This window comes from Protopterus annectens, chromosome 8.part0 (genome assembly GCF_019279795.1).
Source record: "Protopterus annectens isolate FY-2018-M chromosome 8.part0, PAN1.0, whole genome shotgun sequence".
In the NCBI taxonomy this organism is placed as follows: Eukaryota; Metazoa; Chordata; order Ceratodontiformes; family Protopteridae; genus Protopterus; species Protopterus annectens.
In genome coordinates this window covers 1404108691-1404126539 of record NC_056741.1, presented here as the reverse complement: position 1 = coordinate 1404126539, position 17849 = coordinate 1404108691, and the positions used below count along the sequence as shown (strand labels likewise).

Below are 17849 nucleotides of genomic sequence, written 5' to 3'. Positions count from 1 at the left end.
TCTCCAGATGTTGAGCGGGAATCTTGGCTGAATATGTCGGAGGTGGATTCCGCAGATTTTAGTGAGGGAGGAGATCTTTACTACTCTTGCCAAGTGTCTGATCCTCCTAGGGTGTTTCATGCGGACATCCTTCAGAAAAAGAAACAGAAAACCAAGGATATTTCCCTTGCAGCCAGAAATCCCCAACATGAATGGCAGGATTTTACTCCAGGGTTGTTTAATACTTTGGCTTTAAAACCTTCTCAAGGTGTGCCTGTGCCTGCTCCTCCCTGTTCTTCCACTCCTCTTAAAAGACCTAGGAAACTGGATTCATCTGATAAAGAAGAGCGTTCCCATATTCATTCCTCCTAGAATTATGGTTCAGAGGAGGAAGATTCTATTAGTCCCGATTCCCCTGTAGAGGAACTCTCTTTTGGGAACACTGTTACCCATATGATGGAATTATTTAAGTGGGATTGCTCTCATATTCTTGATATCCAGAAAAGGTATTATGACCTCCTTCAGATGGAGTCTCCAAATCTTCTGCTGTTCTCCCTTTGACTGTCCTCCTGGATACCTTTGCAAATAGGTTCTGTAGCCCCTGATTCTCAGCCCCCTGCTCCCCGGAGACCTAATAGGTTTTGCAAGGTGCCTGATGAATGTAAGCTTTTATATAAATGCCCTTCTGCTGATCCTTATGTAGTGTCTTTTTCTTTGGACAAACCCTCCAAGCTTTTGCTCTTTACCAAGTTACTTCCTTTAGGCAAGGATAGTAGGGGATGGAGAGACTAGGCAAGAAGGTTTTTACTGCAGCCATCTTTTTGGCCATTAACTTCCAGACTCATATGACTAGGTGTGGTTTGGCTCTCCTTTCTGAGGTTTCTCAGGTAATCTCTGATCTTGCTGACTCTGAGGGGAAGGCTTCTGCCTTTCCTTGTCGGGTTCCACCTCTCAAGTTGTCTGCTATTAAGTGCAGTTAAGGTGCTGCTGATGCTTCCTCCAGGGCTGCTGCATTTGGTTCTGTCATGAGGCGTTACTCACAGCTTCATCTTCAGGTTTTGCCTGATGACATTAAGGTCAAATTATTGGATATTCCTTTGGATAATAAAAATCTTTTTGCCCCTGCTACTGCTGAACTTTTCAAGTCTCTTCAGGAAAAGGGCAAGGCCTTGCAAGAGTTGAAACTTATTTTTGTTTCTCCTATTCCAGAATTTCAAAGGAATTACCCTTCCAAATCTGCTTTTGTTCACAAGCAGTCTCACCCTCTGCCCAAGGTTAAAAAGGATTCTAGTTGTATGCCTCCTGTTAAGTCTACTGAAACACCTACTTCCCTGAAGCCTGCTTTTCAGGACAAACCAGGTTTTAGTTGACATTTTGTTTCCCATTTCTCTCGGCTGGGTCTCTTTATCCCTTCATCTTTCCATGTGCCTTCCAAACTGGTTAAGGATCACAACAGACTCTTGGGTTCTGTCTATTATTTGCTAGGGGTATTTTATGATTTGGAAATCCCTTACTCCCATTTTGGACATCCCTCAACTTCCTTGGGAAATGCTTCCTTTTTCCCCCAGAGATGCTTTTTCTCTTTTGGACCAAAGCACTATTCAAGCTGTAACCCTGGTCTAGGTAAGGAGGGGCATTTACTCCAGAATGTTTCTGGTTCCCCGGACGGAGGGCACTTGGAGACCAATTTCGGACCTTTCCCAGCTCAATATCTTTCTCAAGACTTCTTCCTTTTGGATGCTGTCTCTTCAAACCTTATTTGTTCTTCTTCCCCAGGCCTTTCTGGTCTCCGGATCTCAAGGATGCCTACCTTCATATCCCTATCCATCCCTTTTCAGGAAATGTGTATGTTTCACTGTTTCTTCCTTGCGTTTTCAGGTTCTCTGCTTTGCCCTTTGGCCTCTCTACTGTACCAAGGGTATTCACTAAAATCCTCCCTCCTCTGCTTGCGTGTTGCAGGATGGAAGAAGTTCAGATCTTTCCTTATCTGGACATTCTGCTTATTTAAGCTTCCTTCCCCAGGACTGTGCTTCAAGATCTCCAATTTACTCTTTTCCTGTTACGTAGTTTGGGGTTCACCATAAACTTTCAAAAATCATCTCTAACCACTTCCCAGGAGTATGTTTTCCTTGGTTGGAGGATCCAGGCAATCTTCATGCTGGCATCCCTGCCTACCCCAAAGCCCTTTCTCTCGTTGCTTTTTTCCAGTCTCCTCCTCTTCTGGAGTCAGTTACGAACAGGGACTTTCTCTGTCCTCATGTTCATAGATTCCACCAATTCCCATGCTTTCTCTGGCCAGGCTCCATATGAGAAAGCTACATTGGTACCTCAAGTCTGTGTGGCTTCAACATTGATACCCCTTGGACTTCCCACTCCACTTCTTTCATTGTCTCAAGTTCGAGCTTCAATGGTGGATTCCTCAACTCACTCTCAACCCAGGACTGCCTTTCCAAGTTCCATCCCCAACTCAGGAGCTCTTTACATCCACCTCAGACAGGGGATGGGGATCCTCCTTTAACTCTGTCAAGGATCAGGGTCTCTGGCCTGAGCATCAGAGGTCAGACCACTTCATCATAAAGAAGATGGGAACTCTACTTCTAGATCTTCAGGCTTTTCCTTCCCTGTTTCATCCCGGGCCCCCTCAAGATTTTCACAGACAAACACCACTGTGATGTGGTATGGCAACAGGCAAGGGGGGAATAAGGCCTTATCTTCTTTGCAGTTGTTCAGGTGTGGGATCTAGCTGTCCAGTATCAAGCAACTCTTCAGACAGTTTACATCCCTCTCAGCACAATCTAGTGGCAGACTCTTTGAGCAGATCCAGCAAACAAGTTCATGAATGGATGTTTCACAGAGTTGTGTTTCTGGACATTGTCCATCAGTGTGGTATTCCTCCAGTAGATATTTCTGCCTCCCCTCTGAACAGGCAACTTCCTCTGTTCTGTTCCTGAGTCCCAAGTCCTCTGGCTTGGAAAGTGGATGCCCTGTCTTTTCCTTGGCAGGGGATGTTTCCATACACCTTCCTTCCCCTTCCTCTGCTTCTGAGGGTCTTGCACAAGATCAGCCAAGACTCCCCAAAATCTTGCTGGTGACTCCCTTTTGGCCCAGACAGCATTGATTTCCCCTTCTTTCTCACTTGGCCAAGGGCAGTCACCACAAGTTACATCACTAGGTGGGTTGTCTCTCACAAGACAAGGGGTCTCTTATCCATCTTCATTTGTCAGTTCTTCAGCTGATAATGTGGGTGATAGGATTTTGATCCCTTTTAGACACCTCTTTTCTGAGGACTCACATCATGTCTTGCAGAAGGGCAGGAAACAAACTACAAGAAAATCATCCATCCAGATAGAAAAGATTTTCTGTTTGGTGCATCATTCACAACTAGGATCCCTTATCTATGCAGGTTCCTGTGGTTCTGTCTTATTTCATATGATCTGATCCATGCTGGGTTAGCATAATGTTCAGTTAAAGCTCACCTTCCAGCAGCTTCTGCTTTTCTGTCATTGGCTTCTCCTCTGGCCTCTAGATTTGAGGTCAAGCAATTCCTTAACTTAAAGGTGTCCTTCATATCAGGCCTCCCAGGAAGCCAATTTCACTTCTTGGGACCTCAGTTTTGTTCTTGAAAACTGAATGAGCCTCCTTTTGAGCCTGCTGCTTCACTTTCCTTACAACATTGTACTTGGAAGACTGTTCTTTAAGCCTTCACTATAGTTAAGGCAGTGTCTGAGCTTCAGGCTCTCATGGCTATTCCTCCCTTTTTAGTTTTCCACAGGAATAAGGTGTCTCTTTGTACTAATCCTTCTTTTATGCCCAAGGTTGTCAATGAATTATCTCTTAATCATTCTGTTCATCTTCCGTCCTGTGTTCCTTCTGTGCAGTCTGCCAGTGAGAAGGTTCTTCACACCTTGGATTTGCGTAGACAGCTCAGGTATTATTTGGATAAAGCTAAGGATGTTTGTAAATCTGAGCAGTTTATTGTTTCCTATCATCCTGGGTCTTTGGGTTTGGCTGTTTCTAAGTAAACCATCTCATCCTAGGTTTCTAAGGACATTTCTTTTGCTATTCTTTTCATGGTAAATGCTTTTCCTCTTCAGGTATGGCTCATTCTACTGGAGCTGTTGCTTCCTCTGGTGCTTTTTATCATGGGGCTTGGATACCATTTCCATCCATCAGGGTGCTACTTGGTCCACTGTACATAACATCCAACTTGTAATACATAATGACAGTATCTCTATGTCTGGAGCTGGCTTTGCCAGGGCTTTCATGCATAGTTTTCTAGATGGCTCTTCAGGGCCTTCCTCTTCCTATGTTTTCTGTTGAGCTTTTGTACATTCCCTTCTGTTAGGTATACTGCAACTGTGATATGGAAGGAGATAGTATAGTTGTGTAAAATCTTACTATAACAGTAGAGGTTCTTCTATTCAGTGTTGCAGTATTCCCTACCTCCCTCCAGCCCCCTTTGCTCTAGCCTATCCTTTTTGCTTTCATGGCCAAGGGGTTCTTCCTTCTTATCTCCTGCTGGATGCACATGTCCTTTCTTGTCCCTATGGACATTCTGTTCCTCCTGGGGCTTTTTCAGTTCTGAATCCACGTGTCTGTACATCACCTTTATGCCTTACGTCCTGTGCAGAGAGCATACAAGTGATGTATGGTGCCTGTAAATACTAAGGCTTTGGTATACTGGTCAAATGTTGGACCAACCTTAGCAGGAGATCCCTTTTGTTAGTAAGTATGTAAGTATGAGTAAAGAGACTTGTAGGCTGGAGAATAAAATACTTGAAATTTATTCCAAAACACAAAGTTAGGTAAGCGCTTTCGAGGCAATTTTCTTCATCAGACTTTAATACACAAATAAATTAGCACACAAGGTTTAAATAAAACCAACAACCAATAAAAATTCTTTAAAAATCCGTAAAGCAACCCTCTTTTTTTCAAGAGAGGATTTTAAGGACACAGCACTGTTAAGACCAGGTGATAAGTATGCCTTAAAGTCCACTATCCACCTTAATTCAGCATATTCAGTTTCATTGTTAATGTCATCTTCTCTAAAACTCATATTCATTTTCTGCAAAACCAAAAATTTTAAATTGTGCTGGTCTCCGCAATCTAAAGCATGTTTGGTAGTGCATTAGTAAGCTTGCTGTTCCTAATATCATTAAGATGTTCCATTACCCTTTCCTTTAAAGTTCTATTGGTTTTACCAATGTAGAATGCACTACAGAGATTACACTTAGCAAAATACACAATGTTTTTAGTAGAGCAATCTGCATAAAATAAAAACTCTACAGGCTTCTGATGCACAGGGTGTAAAATCATGCAAGTACACCAAATACTATTACAAATTCTGCAATTTCTACAGGAAAAAGTCCCTCTATGCTGAGAGACGAACCTATCACATATTTTCTTCTGTTTGTAACAAAGTTTCTTTTTCAAATTCTTTTCCATTTTTGAAACTAAAACTGGGAATAGAACCAACAACACGACTGATTTCAGGGTCAGTAAGGAGAATGGGCCAGTTCTTTTTAATGATGTCACATATCTTGTTGACATCATTAGAAAAAGTAAGACATAGCCTATTCACAGATGTTGAGGAGATCTGCCTTTCTGGGAGTGCATTCACTAGCTGCTCATCTGAATAGTAGTGTTTGGTTTTGTAACTTTCATAGGAATCTACTTCCACTATCGCTCTATCAATATCAGACTTCTTATATCCTCTCTCAACAAACTCTGTAGTGAGACGACTCATGGCTTCCATTAATTCTTCCCTGTCTGTATGTAATCACTTGCCGCGTAAGACTTGGTTCTTAACTATATATATAGTAATGTGTCTAGGATGCATACTGGAACGGTGAAGAATGTTGTTCTTCCTACAATCCTTCCTATGTATTGTGGTCGAGATACTACCAAACAAATTTTTACTCATAGTTACATTCAGAAAGCTGATTTCACCTTTGGAGTGACTAAGGAAGAAGGATAGGTACTCAGTTCTGTTATCAAGGAACCTAACATATGTATCTAATTGTGTCTCATCACCATGCCAAGCAAAGAAGATGTCATCCACAAAATGTTTATAAAACGTAATGTGCTGCTTGTACATGTCGGAGGTAAAAACCATTTCTTTGTCCCATTGGGCCAAAACAATATTGGCATATGTGTTGGCACATGCCGTTCCCATAGCAACTCCCACTTTCTGAAGAAAAAACTCTTTCAAACAAAAAACATTATTCTCTAGAATCAAGTCTAGAAAGGCAGATGATATATTGGTTTTGGTATTGCTGAAGTTGCTCTCCTTGGTAAGAAACTGCCTGACATTCTCAATCCCTTCATCGTTGGGAATAACCGTGAACAAAGAGTTCACGTCCAATGTAACAAAGATAACATCAGTTAAACCTACAGCTTGTTGAGTTTCAGCCCAGTCATAAAGATGTTCTAAGAACTGTTTTCTGTCACGGAGGACAGAAGTTACCTTATTCAACACAAATCTTAGCTGTTTTTCTACATATATAGACATTGGCTCTGTGAGCCAACCTCTTCCTGATACAGTAGGTCGAAGTGGGGGATTTTGTGGATCTTTATGCACTTTTGGAAGACCATAAATTGTTGGTATAGTCAAATGTTCTACACTAAAATAGTTGAAAAGATTGTAGTCTATTTGGTTAGTCATGAGCAAATCATATAAATAGAAATTCAGTCTGTTGATAATACCATTAACCTGAGATTTCTGTATTATGATGTACACTTTTTCATCATGAAGCATGCTAAACGTCCAATCCATGTAATTTTCAGTATCAAGCACAACAATTCCACGCCCCTAGTCTGCAGGTCTAATAACTAAAAATTCTGTATTAATTAGTGTTCGTAAAGCCTCATTCTCTTTAATAGTCAAATTGTAAAAACTATTACTAGATTTCAAAGTAGCCATTTTCCTAAGGTCATCTTCACATTTTTACAAAGGCATTCATAGCAGGGGAATTATTACGAACAAAGCAACTTGGTTTCTTAAAAATGTATCTGACAACATTATTCCCATTATCATCATCATAGATAACTTTCAACATTGTATTCCTGGCAAACAAATTACTGTCTAGGATGGTATCAACTAAATTCATGCCACAAGCTGGTATGAAGGATAGTCCTTTATTCAGGACCGATAGTTCCTCTTTGGTGAGAGCAACAGAAGATGGGTTAAAGACCAAGTCATTTATCTGCAAGCCCGTGTGTTCGGGCCTCTGCTCTGATATGTGGGGTTAGATTCTATCCTTCCCCGTCTCCTGCGACTTCTGGACCTGCTCTTGCACAGGCCCGAACACACGGGCTCACTGATAAATGACTTGGTCTTTAACCTGTCTTCTGTTGCTCTGAGATGTGGGGTTGGATTCTATCCTTCCCTGTCTCCTGTGACTTCTGGAACTGCTCTTGCAGAGGCCCGAACACACGGGCTCGCAGATAAATGACTTGGTCTCTAACCTATCTTCTGTTGCTCTCACCAAAGAGGAACTATACCAGCTTGTGGCATGGCCAGGAATACAATGTTGAAAGTTGTCCATGATGATAATGGGAATAATGTTGACAGATGCATTTTTAAGAAACCAAGTTGCATTGTTCCTAATAATTCCCCTGCTATTAATGCCTTTGTAAAAATGTGTGAAGATGACCTTAGGAAAATGGCTACTTTGAAATCTAGTAATAGTTTTTACAATTTGACTATTAAAGAGAATGGGGCTTTACAAACACTAATTAATACAGGATTTTTAGTTATTAGACCTGCAGATAAGGGGGTGGAATTGTGTTTGATACTATAAATTATATGGATAGGATGTTTAGCATGCTTCATAATGAAAAAGTATACATCATAATACAGACATTTCTGGTTAATGGTATTATCAACAGACTGAATTTCTATTTATATGATTTGCTCATGACTAACCAAATAGACTACAATCTTTTCAACCATTTTAGTGTAGAACATCTGACTATACCAACAATTTATGGTCTTCTAAAAAGTGCATAAAGATCCACAAAATCCCCCACTTCGACCTATTGTATCAGGAAGAGGTTGGCTCACAGCGCCAATGTCTATATGTGTAGGAAAAACAGCTAAGATTTGTGTTGAATAAGGTAACTACTGTCCTCCATGACAACAAACAGTTCTTAGAACATCTTTATGACAGGGCTGAAACTCAACAAGCTGTAGGTTTAAGTGATGTTATCCTTGTTTCATTGGACGTGAACTCTTTGTTCACGGTTATTCCCAACGATGAAGGGATTGAGAATGTCAGGCAGTTTCTTACCAAGGAGAGCAACTTCAGCAATACCTAAACCAATATGATATGTGCCCTTCTAGACTTGATTCTGAAGCATAATTTTTTTTTTTGTTTGAAAGAGAGTTTTTTTTTCAGAAAGTAGGAGTTGCTATGGGTACGGCATGTACCAACACATATGCCAATATTGTTTTAGCCCAATGGGAGAAAGAAATGTTTTTTACCTCCGACATGTACAAGCAGCACATTACGTTTTATAAACATTTTGTGGATGACATCTTCTTTGCTTGGCATGGTGATGAAACACAATTAGATACATATGTTAAGTTCCTTGATAACACAACTGGGTACCTATCCTTCTCCCTTAGTCACTCCAAAGGTGAAATCAGCTTTCTGGATGTAACTGTGAGTAAAAAATATGTTTGGTAATATCTCCACCAGAATACATAGGAAGGATTGTAGGAAGAACAACATTCTTCACCGCTCCAGTATACATCCTAGACACATTACTAAGAATATAGTTAAGAACCAAGTCTTTTCTGCAAGAGATTACATACAGACAGGGAAGAATTAATGGAAGCCATGAGTCGTCTCACTACAGAGTTTGTTGAGAGAGGATATAAGAAGTCTGATATTGACAGAGCGATAGTGTAAGTAGATTCATATGAAAGTTACAAAACCCAAACCCTACTATTCAGAAGAGCATCTAGTGAATGCACTCCCAGAAAGGCAGATCTCCTCAACATCTGTGAATAGGCTATGTCTTACTTTTTCTAATGATGTCAACAAGACATGTGACATCATTAAAAAGAACTGGCCCATTCTCCTTACTGACCCTGAAATCAGCCGTGTTGTTGGTTCTATACCCAGTTTTAGTTTCAAAAATGGCAAGAATTTGAAAAAGAAACTTTGTTACAAACAGAAGAAAATATGTGACAGGTTTGTCTCTCAACATAGAGGGACTTTTTCTTGTAGAAATTGCAGAATTTGTAATAGTATTTGGTGTACTTGCATGATTTTACACCCTGTGCATCAGAAGGCTGTAGAGTTTTTATTTTATGCAGATTGCTCTACTAAAAACATTGTGTATTTTGCTAAGTGTAATCTCTGTAGTGCATTCTACATTGGTAAAACCAACAGAACATTAGAGGAAAAGGTAATGTAACATCTTAATGATATTAGGAACAGCAAGCTTACTAATGCACTACCAAACATGCTTTAGATTGTGGAGACGAGCACAATTTAAAATTTTTGGTTTTGCAGAAAATTAATGTGAGTTTTAGAGAAGGTGACATTAACAATGAAACTGAATATGCTGAATTAAGGAGGATAGTGGACTTTAAGGCATACTTATCACCTGGTCTTAACAGTGCTGTGTCCTTAAAAACCTCTCTTGAAAAAAAGAGGGTTGCTTCAATGATTTTTAAAGAATTTTTATTGGTTGTTGGTTTTATTTAAACCTTGTGTGCTAATTTATTTGTGTATTAAGGTCTGATGAAGAGGATTGCCTCGAAAGCGCTTACCTAACTTTGTGTTTTGGAATAAATTTCAAGTATTTTATTCTCCAGCCTACAAGTCTCTCTGCTCATATTTATATTTATATTCTTGGGGTCTTGGTTCCACCATCTCTCAACTTCCTACACCTTTTGTTAGTAATACTGCAACGGTGAAGAGAAGGGCATCTACTGTTATGGTAAGATTTTACACAACTGTACGTTCTCCAGTTAGAGTGACGATGTACGGGTTGCCCATTCTCTTAAGATGATTTTGAACCTTTTCAGATTACATGGCTGAAATGGTATTTGTCACTGCTGAATTTTCTTCTTCCATCCAAGTGATTTCCGCACTGTTTATTTTATTTTATATTTACTACCTGTGTGCATAGGCTGGGGAGTTGACCCTTATCTGCCATGGCTCAAGTTCATCTGAAAAGCAGTAAGAAATGTACAGATACAGTAGTATATAAAACTGAAATGGTAGACAGGGAACAATCATCTAAATAGAATAATTTGCAGTGGTAATAATGGGAGAATTGTCTGGCAATTAGTGCAGAGGATTAAGGCTCTGAGCTGCTTCATGTATCCAGGCTATAGGGTTTGATTCCTTCTACATCCTTTTGCCTGCTATGAGACTGAGCAAGTCACTTAATAGGCAGTGCTCATTGTTACTCAGTAGGCTTACCCAGTTAGCAAATGAATAAAAAGAATTAAAAAAAGGACTTGCAGTGCTGATTAGAAATTAGAATTACTAGTTCCCTGTTTTAAGACTGCATCTTATCTACACTTACGGTATGTCTTAATTTGGCATTGTACCACCAATTTTGTATTTGTACCTTTGCATTTACTGTGAATAGTGGATATGGCTGCGGTGGTGCAGCGGTTAACGTTATTGCCTCACAGCAAGAGGTTCTCCGGTTTGATTCTCAGCTGGAGCACCTTCTGTGTGGAGTCTGCATGTCCTCCCCGCGGCCGAGTGACGTTAAAGACATGCAGGTAGGTGCGAGCGTGAATGGTTGTGCCTTCTTTGAAGGTTGGGCATCGAGCTGGCACCTCGGCACCTTAAAAATCCACTGCCAATCATTAGCGGAACAGAGTTCTGCTGTGGCGAACCCTAACCAAGAAAAGCCAAAAGACATTAGTTTAGTGGATATGTTGTCTTTGTTCACTAATCAGATGAACAAACCTCAGTCACTTGATCTTGACAGTTATTTTTCACTATTGTTGCTCTACTTTAGAAGCATCTGCTGTAGGAATTGTTGCTGCTCATGCTATATGTTGTCAACAGATGGCAGCCTTTACTATTCAGAGCATATTGAATTTGCGACACAGTGGCACACATCTTCTTTTGAGCCACTCTGATAGCATGCAACATGTAATTTACTCCCTGCACGGCTGGGATATGGTAGTATTTATCCTGTGTAGTCTAGTGTAGTTCTTGCAGTTTCTGTTTTTCACTTAACCTTTATACCTGCATGTACCTTAACTGCATCATAAAAATGAAATGATTCTTGCGCATTTGCATTTTAAACGTTAGCAAGCAGATTTCCTTTTATTTAGTGTCATTTATTTTCTTCAGATTGAAGATGTTTGCCTAAAAAAGATTGAAACTGTGTGACGTTTGTCCTCTGGGCCAGTAATCAAGGAGCCTCAGTCCTCACCACCGGTGAGGGATGTTCACTTGGAACAGAAGTAAATACAGACAGTATTTCCAGATGCAGCACACAGGCAACTCACTCCTGTCCTGGGGCTGAGTTTCTCTCACTCTTTCTCCAGGCTCCAAATAAGACTCCACACTGACTACAGCTGTAGAGATGAGTGTCAGCTGAGTGTTCCAAACCAAGTCCTCCACCACCCTCTATGTGAAACCAGTGATCTGTGTCCCTGCTCCAAGTAGCTGACACAGACACATGGTTTGAGATTTGATTTTCACAGACACACACACACACCTGGGAAAGGCTGGTACAGATTTACTAGCTATCCCCCTCTGTCCAGACAGTAAGGTAAATACTGCCACCATAACACTCCAAAGCCAGCTACTCTAAGGCTGTTACCAGGGTATTCAGTTATACTTAGTAAAATTAACACTTGTATATATGGTAGTATTTTGACCAAATGCAAGGCTTTCAGGAGCAGCCACAGCGCCACCAAATGAATATAATTACACTCAAAGGTTAAAATATTCTCTAAAAGACCACCCACAATGAAAAGTTTAAATATATTTAATAATAATAAAATAACATGATTTACAATAAGCACCAGAGATTCAGTCACAGGAAACATTAAAAATACTGATGAAAGATTCACACAGATACAGAAAAACAATACTTCTTTTCCTGCTGTAGGTGCAGAAAAGCTTTTTTTCTCTGACATTAAATACTTCTTGCTAAATAATGATTATGGCCTCAACAAATGTAAAATAAAATAAAATAAAGAACAGCACCCATTACATCAAGAGATATATATTCTAAGACGGTCAAGGGCAGTGTCATTCACTGAGTCACATACTCCTCGTCACTTGTTATTGCATTTTGTATTTAGTTTTGCTGTATAGTAGTACTACCATGTTCTGACTGTGGCGCGTATGGCACGATTAGTTTTCACAAATTGTCTGTTATATCTCCACACTCTGCATCTTATTTTTTTCCTTGGTCATGCATTTTTATTTCCATGTTTTCACAGCATGAGAAGAAAGAACTGTTTTTCTTCTGCTTCAGTGCTCATAGGTTCATAGGTGTGTACTAAGCTAACAACCACGGGGGGCTTCTTAAGCCTAGGCATGCATCTCAAATCTTTGATAAGTTCTGGTACCCTTGATAAGTGTAAGTAGGGGCTTGGAAGATGAAACATTTACAAGCAGGGTCCTGTTATATGAACCATTTACAGGCAGCCTTTGTCCATTAGAGACTTAGGTGCCAAATCAGGGATGAATTTCCTGTTCCCCATCCAGTTGTCTAAATAACACTTGAATTGGGTTAGGTAGGATATCTGCTTCATGTAGATGGGGAACCTGTTTCAGAGAAGGGGTATTCTGTGGGATACTTACCTGTCTCCAGCAGGTCCTGTTAGACAATGCTGGCTGTTCAAAGCAATTCCATTCTTGGTTTAGGTAGATTTTTATTGTAACTTTTTAATTTTCACTCTGTGTGTAAAAAGCCCCGCAACTTACTGATTCCTTGTGATTTAATCAGTACTTGCACTGTAGTTTGTTGTATGTTGAAAACATCCTTGGTGTCAGGGCTTAGAAACGAGTACCAAGTGGCATTCACCCCACCTCATTTAACAAATTTCCTAAGACAAGAATCTCATATCTACCTTACTCTCTTTATGTCACATAGCAATGTACAGCCATGGAACTTAACCAAGATTAAGGGGCTTTTTCCCTCTTGATTCTGTTTTTTTGCAAACACAAGCACCTTTTGTAGATGCCTCAACATGTCACACATTTTCTTCACTAACTCCTTGAAATTTTATTCCAACATGCAAGAAGGCACACAATTTTATTGCCTTTGACCTTCTTGTGAATAGATATGGCAGATTGAACTAGTCCTCTCACTGTGACATTTTCTGCACCTACTCTTCTGCTTTTTCCTGTCTGTTGGTTTCCAGTTCAACAACCCCCACACTGACTTCTGTGAGCACAGATCATGTTCCCCTTTTTTTCTCTCACTCAGACTGTATACGTTGAGAGTCAGCAGATTCTGAATATGCTGTTTATCCCACAGTTTGCATCACGTGCTAGATATTTTTGAGCCCCCTTGAGCATTCTGATGTCTTTCTTCAGAAATGGCAATTGTAAGTATGTGCAGTATGTCCAAGTAAAGCCTCATTAGTGCTGTGTATAGGTAAAGGATACCTTCCGAATCTGCACATTAGGTTATATTAAGCATCAGCACCATGTTTATTGTGACATGATTTACTGAGCAGAGTGCATCCTTCTGTAAGGTAATTAACACCCCAAGGTTGTCATTCCTTTTATTCTTTTTAGCACCAGTACCTGAAAGTGTATCCATGTATGAAGTAAGATGTCTTTGGAACTCTGGTTATTTAGCCCTAGGTCACGGTCCTAAAAGATTTTTTTTTTTTTTTTTTTTTTTACAGACTTTGGGGTCATTGATGTTTGTGGTAATGACATTGTGTCTTTTGGCAGTACATTTGTGTAGTTAGTGCACTGAGTTCAGTATGCCCTTCTGAAACTCAACTCCCTGTCATCGTTGTGGCATGGAGGGCTAAAACCTTGACTTTAACCTAAAAAATGAGATAGATTAATGATCCTGGTACAAGTGGACCTCACTGGGAGCAACATGAAAATGGAGAGGCAGAGCCCTCTCACTTATTTTATGATGGAGGGAATAGGCTAATGCCCAGAAGCATGCATTCTATTTGAACTCCTCACTGGAAACCAGAGCCAAATGAGTTGTTTACGTTAAGACTGCATTGTGTTTGTAGAGTTCTATTACTTGTTGAAGGGAGTTGAGTCTTGAGGAAGTGGTAGATCATAAAGTAAAATCCCTGATGTCCTACATAGATGATGATACCACTCCTCGTGCATTTGACCAGCACCCTCTAATGGAACAAATAGGCTTTAGGAATTGCACTCCTGGGATAATCATTAGAGCAGCCAGGAGTAATCTAGATTGTCAGATGGTGACTGGAGCAAAGAAGAAGAAGAAAAAATCTGTGTCTGTTGCTACCAGATCACCATCAAGTCCTTTGCATATAGGCTTATTCTTTTGTTAAATTTATGTACATTGTTAGTGATACCATATACATGTACCCAAATAAGGCTATGACAAGGCGTGAGATGCTGATATGACAGCCCAGCTATAACTTGCATTTGGTCTAGTGTTGCTGTTTTACCCACAAGCCTTGCTCCCTACTACCTCTCCCCTCAGACTGTAACTAAATCATTTGTGTGTGTTGCAGCTGAAGGCCTTGATAAACTTAAGTAGACTGTATCCACTAGGTTCCTCTTGTCTATTTCTTACATGATGAACCATAAAAATCAGCTTAGACTGGTAGGACCTTTCTTTCATGAAAATTACTGGTATTAGGGAATTGTCAGACTTTTGTCCCTGAGGAATCCTGTAAGATAATTTAGGAAATGTGTGATGACTTTTTCTAAGGTCATGGTTAGGGTTAGTTCCCTGGATTTCTCTATGTTCCTTTGTGCTGTAGGTTCATAGGTTCATAGGTTCATAGGTTCATACTAGGCTATCTGCCATCTCCCATCCATTGGTCAAGATTTCGCCGTGTCGAGGTTTATCTAGATTTTGGTCACCTCTCTGAGCGCGGAAGCGACTGAATAGAGCTGGAGTTCTTTCAGTCGGGCAGCATAGGACAGATTTTGAGACCCTTTATCCTTTTGGTGAGGAACTTTTGTGGTCTCTCCAGCTGCGCATTGTACTCAATCATTGGTCTGATGAGTGATGAGTAATTGATCTAGATGAGAATCCCTTCATGATAAGGTGGGCAATGTAGAAGGTCTCAGCCAGTTTGCAACCCATCTTGTGATGTATGGGTTAACATTTAAGCTGCTGAGTTTTCAATGATACCCGAGTGAGGTGATTAAATAGCTGTCCTAGTTGTGGGTTTAATTCTCATTGAGTTGAGTGGAGCACACAGCCGGGACACCGCCAGGTCCCATGGATGCTGTGTTTTTGCTTTGGAGAGAGCAGTTTCTTTGGGGAGGGGAGAAGTTTGCACTGAACCTAGTTTCTGCTAGCTAAAGAATGCCTTATGATTGTCTTTTTTAAGAGAGCTCTTTTTTTTTTTATAGTGATCAAGGGTGTCTTATATCCCTCCTAGTGTTTTCAGGAAAGCCATGTGAGGTTCCTACAATTGCAGAGCAGTCTTGCCTATGGTTAATTGCACCTGGATGGTCTCCTGGCATTGAGCATTTCCCTTTTAGTTTTTTTTTTTGTAGTTCTAGGGGGGTAGGTTTTTTGAGCCTTGCTAAAAAAAAGGCACTTGTGTGGCAGGCAGAGCCCTACAATATCGGAAATCCCAGGGTGACAGGGTCACCAAGTACTGTGTTGTGTGTGTTTGGTGGCCTTAAGGGCTGCTGACACTCTTGACACTCTGACTGTGAGGTCTATGTGTTGCAGGTGCTGTGTTCTGAGGTGGTGGTTGTTTGGGTGTCTGCTTAGTTCACCAGGCAGCAGGAGGAGGACACTAGCAACTGATCCGCCGACATGCTAGGAAGGAAGACAAAAAAAAGAAAAAAGGGGCGTGGGGAGGGGGTGACAGAAATGGGGGTTTGCCTTTTGGGGTCTCATCTATGACAAAGAGTCAAAGATCAAGGTAAGTACTACTGTAGGAGGTGCTGGGGTTAACAGATAGAGAATAATACACTTGGAGGAGTCAAGATGATCTGATCTTTAGTTATAGGATGACTGATTAGATCATAGTATATATAGTTGAGGAAGGTAGTTTTAAGGAAAATTTGAAGAGTGTAATTTAGGTAGCCCTAATAGTTTAAATACAAAAAACAAATACAAATTAGCAGATAAGATAAATAGAAAGAAAAGCCAAAAAAATATATATATCAAAAAGCTTTTTCAGCTCTCTGAAGCTTGGATTACTCTGCTGGCCAATTAGGCTGCGTTTTGCACTCTGACTCCCCATTACTGCACCCCATTTCATAGGGTCATTAGTGTGGCTCCACTTCAGCCTTGCTTTCCACTTTCAGGATCTTTATGAGCAGTCTGTATAGGTTATTGGCATTTCCTATTTTCCTTTAACTTTCCCTAGCTGCTTAATGTCCATCATCTTCCTCTAATAAGAGATCATATTTACAAATCCTTTTCATGTGAAGTTGCCCTATCTCGACTTCATTCTATACTGAGGGGGTCGGAACCGATCCTTGGTTCCGACTAGACTGCTTATTAAAGCTTGAGGTCTCAAACTAGCTCGAGGCTTCATCCCTATCCCATGATGCAATACTGTCTACCTCAGATCTCGTTTGCTGCTGAAACAGATTGGGTCACGACTAGCTCTGGGTGAGTGTAAAACTTCTTTATTTTTCTTTATATTACAAATTAAAGTTACAAAAACTAGTTGTGATTGTTTTTTGTTTGTTTATAGGTATATAGCTTTTCAAACGTTCACTTAATAATTTAGTTTGTGTGTCTGGGTTTTTTTTTTTTTTTGCGTAATTTTTCAGGCCTCATTAGATAGAAACTTCTAATACTAGAAAGAAGTTTATTTCCAGTATCTGTTTTCTTTAGTTGTTAAATTACTAGTTTCAGTAGTTCGGATTTCCACAGGCCGTCGTATTTAGGTCTTTACAGTCCCTATCCCCTTATAACTCGTGTGCAGTGTTGTTACAGTTATATATTCTAAATATATAAATATATATATATATATATATATATATATATATATATATATATATATATAGTCTTTAGTGTGTTGAGAGTGATTCTTTACAGTCTTTATCTCCAATTAAGGGCTTATTTGAGTTAGAAAGCTCTTGTTTTTTTCTTGAATCACATATTTCACGAATTTTCATAAAAACTTGCTCTAAAACAGAAGCTTTTAATAAAGAATGATCAGCATTATGAACTGTTTTGAAATGCATTGCAACATTACTTCCTATTTTACCATTTTTTATATCTCTTATATGTTCCTGTATTCTTACTTTAAATTTCTTTTTGCTTTCTCCTATATAAAATAAATTACAAGGGCAGCTGAGTGCATATATTATCCCTTCACTGTTACATGAAAAGCTACCACCAGGAGAAAACTTAACATTTATTTTCTTAAAATTCGTAACACAGTAACACAGAGACATGTAGAGCAACCACCACAAGGACGAGTGATGATATTAAGGACAAACGTCTTTGTAAAGAATCTGTTTATATTTTAAAGTTCAATACTATGATACCTGTAGGCTTAAATTTAGAGATTAATTGGAAACAATTACTATGTAATTGAATAATGAATGGTGTTATATAAAGTCTCTGTAAAGCTGTGTTTTTGTATTACTCCTGGAAGGCTGTAAGCCGAGGCGCTAGAGTTTTGAGTTTTTTGTAATAAACCTGTGTTTGTGCTGCGGCCAGGTACTATTCTTTTGACTGCAATGGTTGCCCTGAGTGTTATGGCCCTGACC

At 39.8% G+C, this 17849-nt stretch overlaps 1 protein-coding gene across 2 annotated transcripts in view; it reads left to right on the top strand.

Moving 5' to 3' along the window:
* The window catches only part of ALG9 (ALG9 alpha-1,2-mannosyltransferase), a 2405363-nt gene that overhangs the window by 1121646 nt on the left and 1265868 nt on the right, over window positions 1–17849 (top strand). The window lies entirely within an intron of this gene.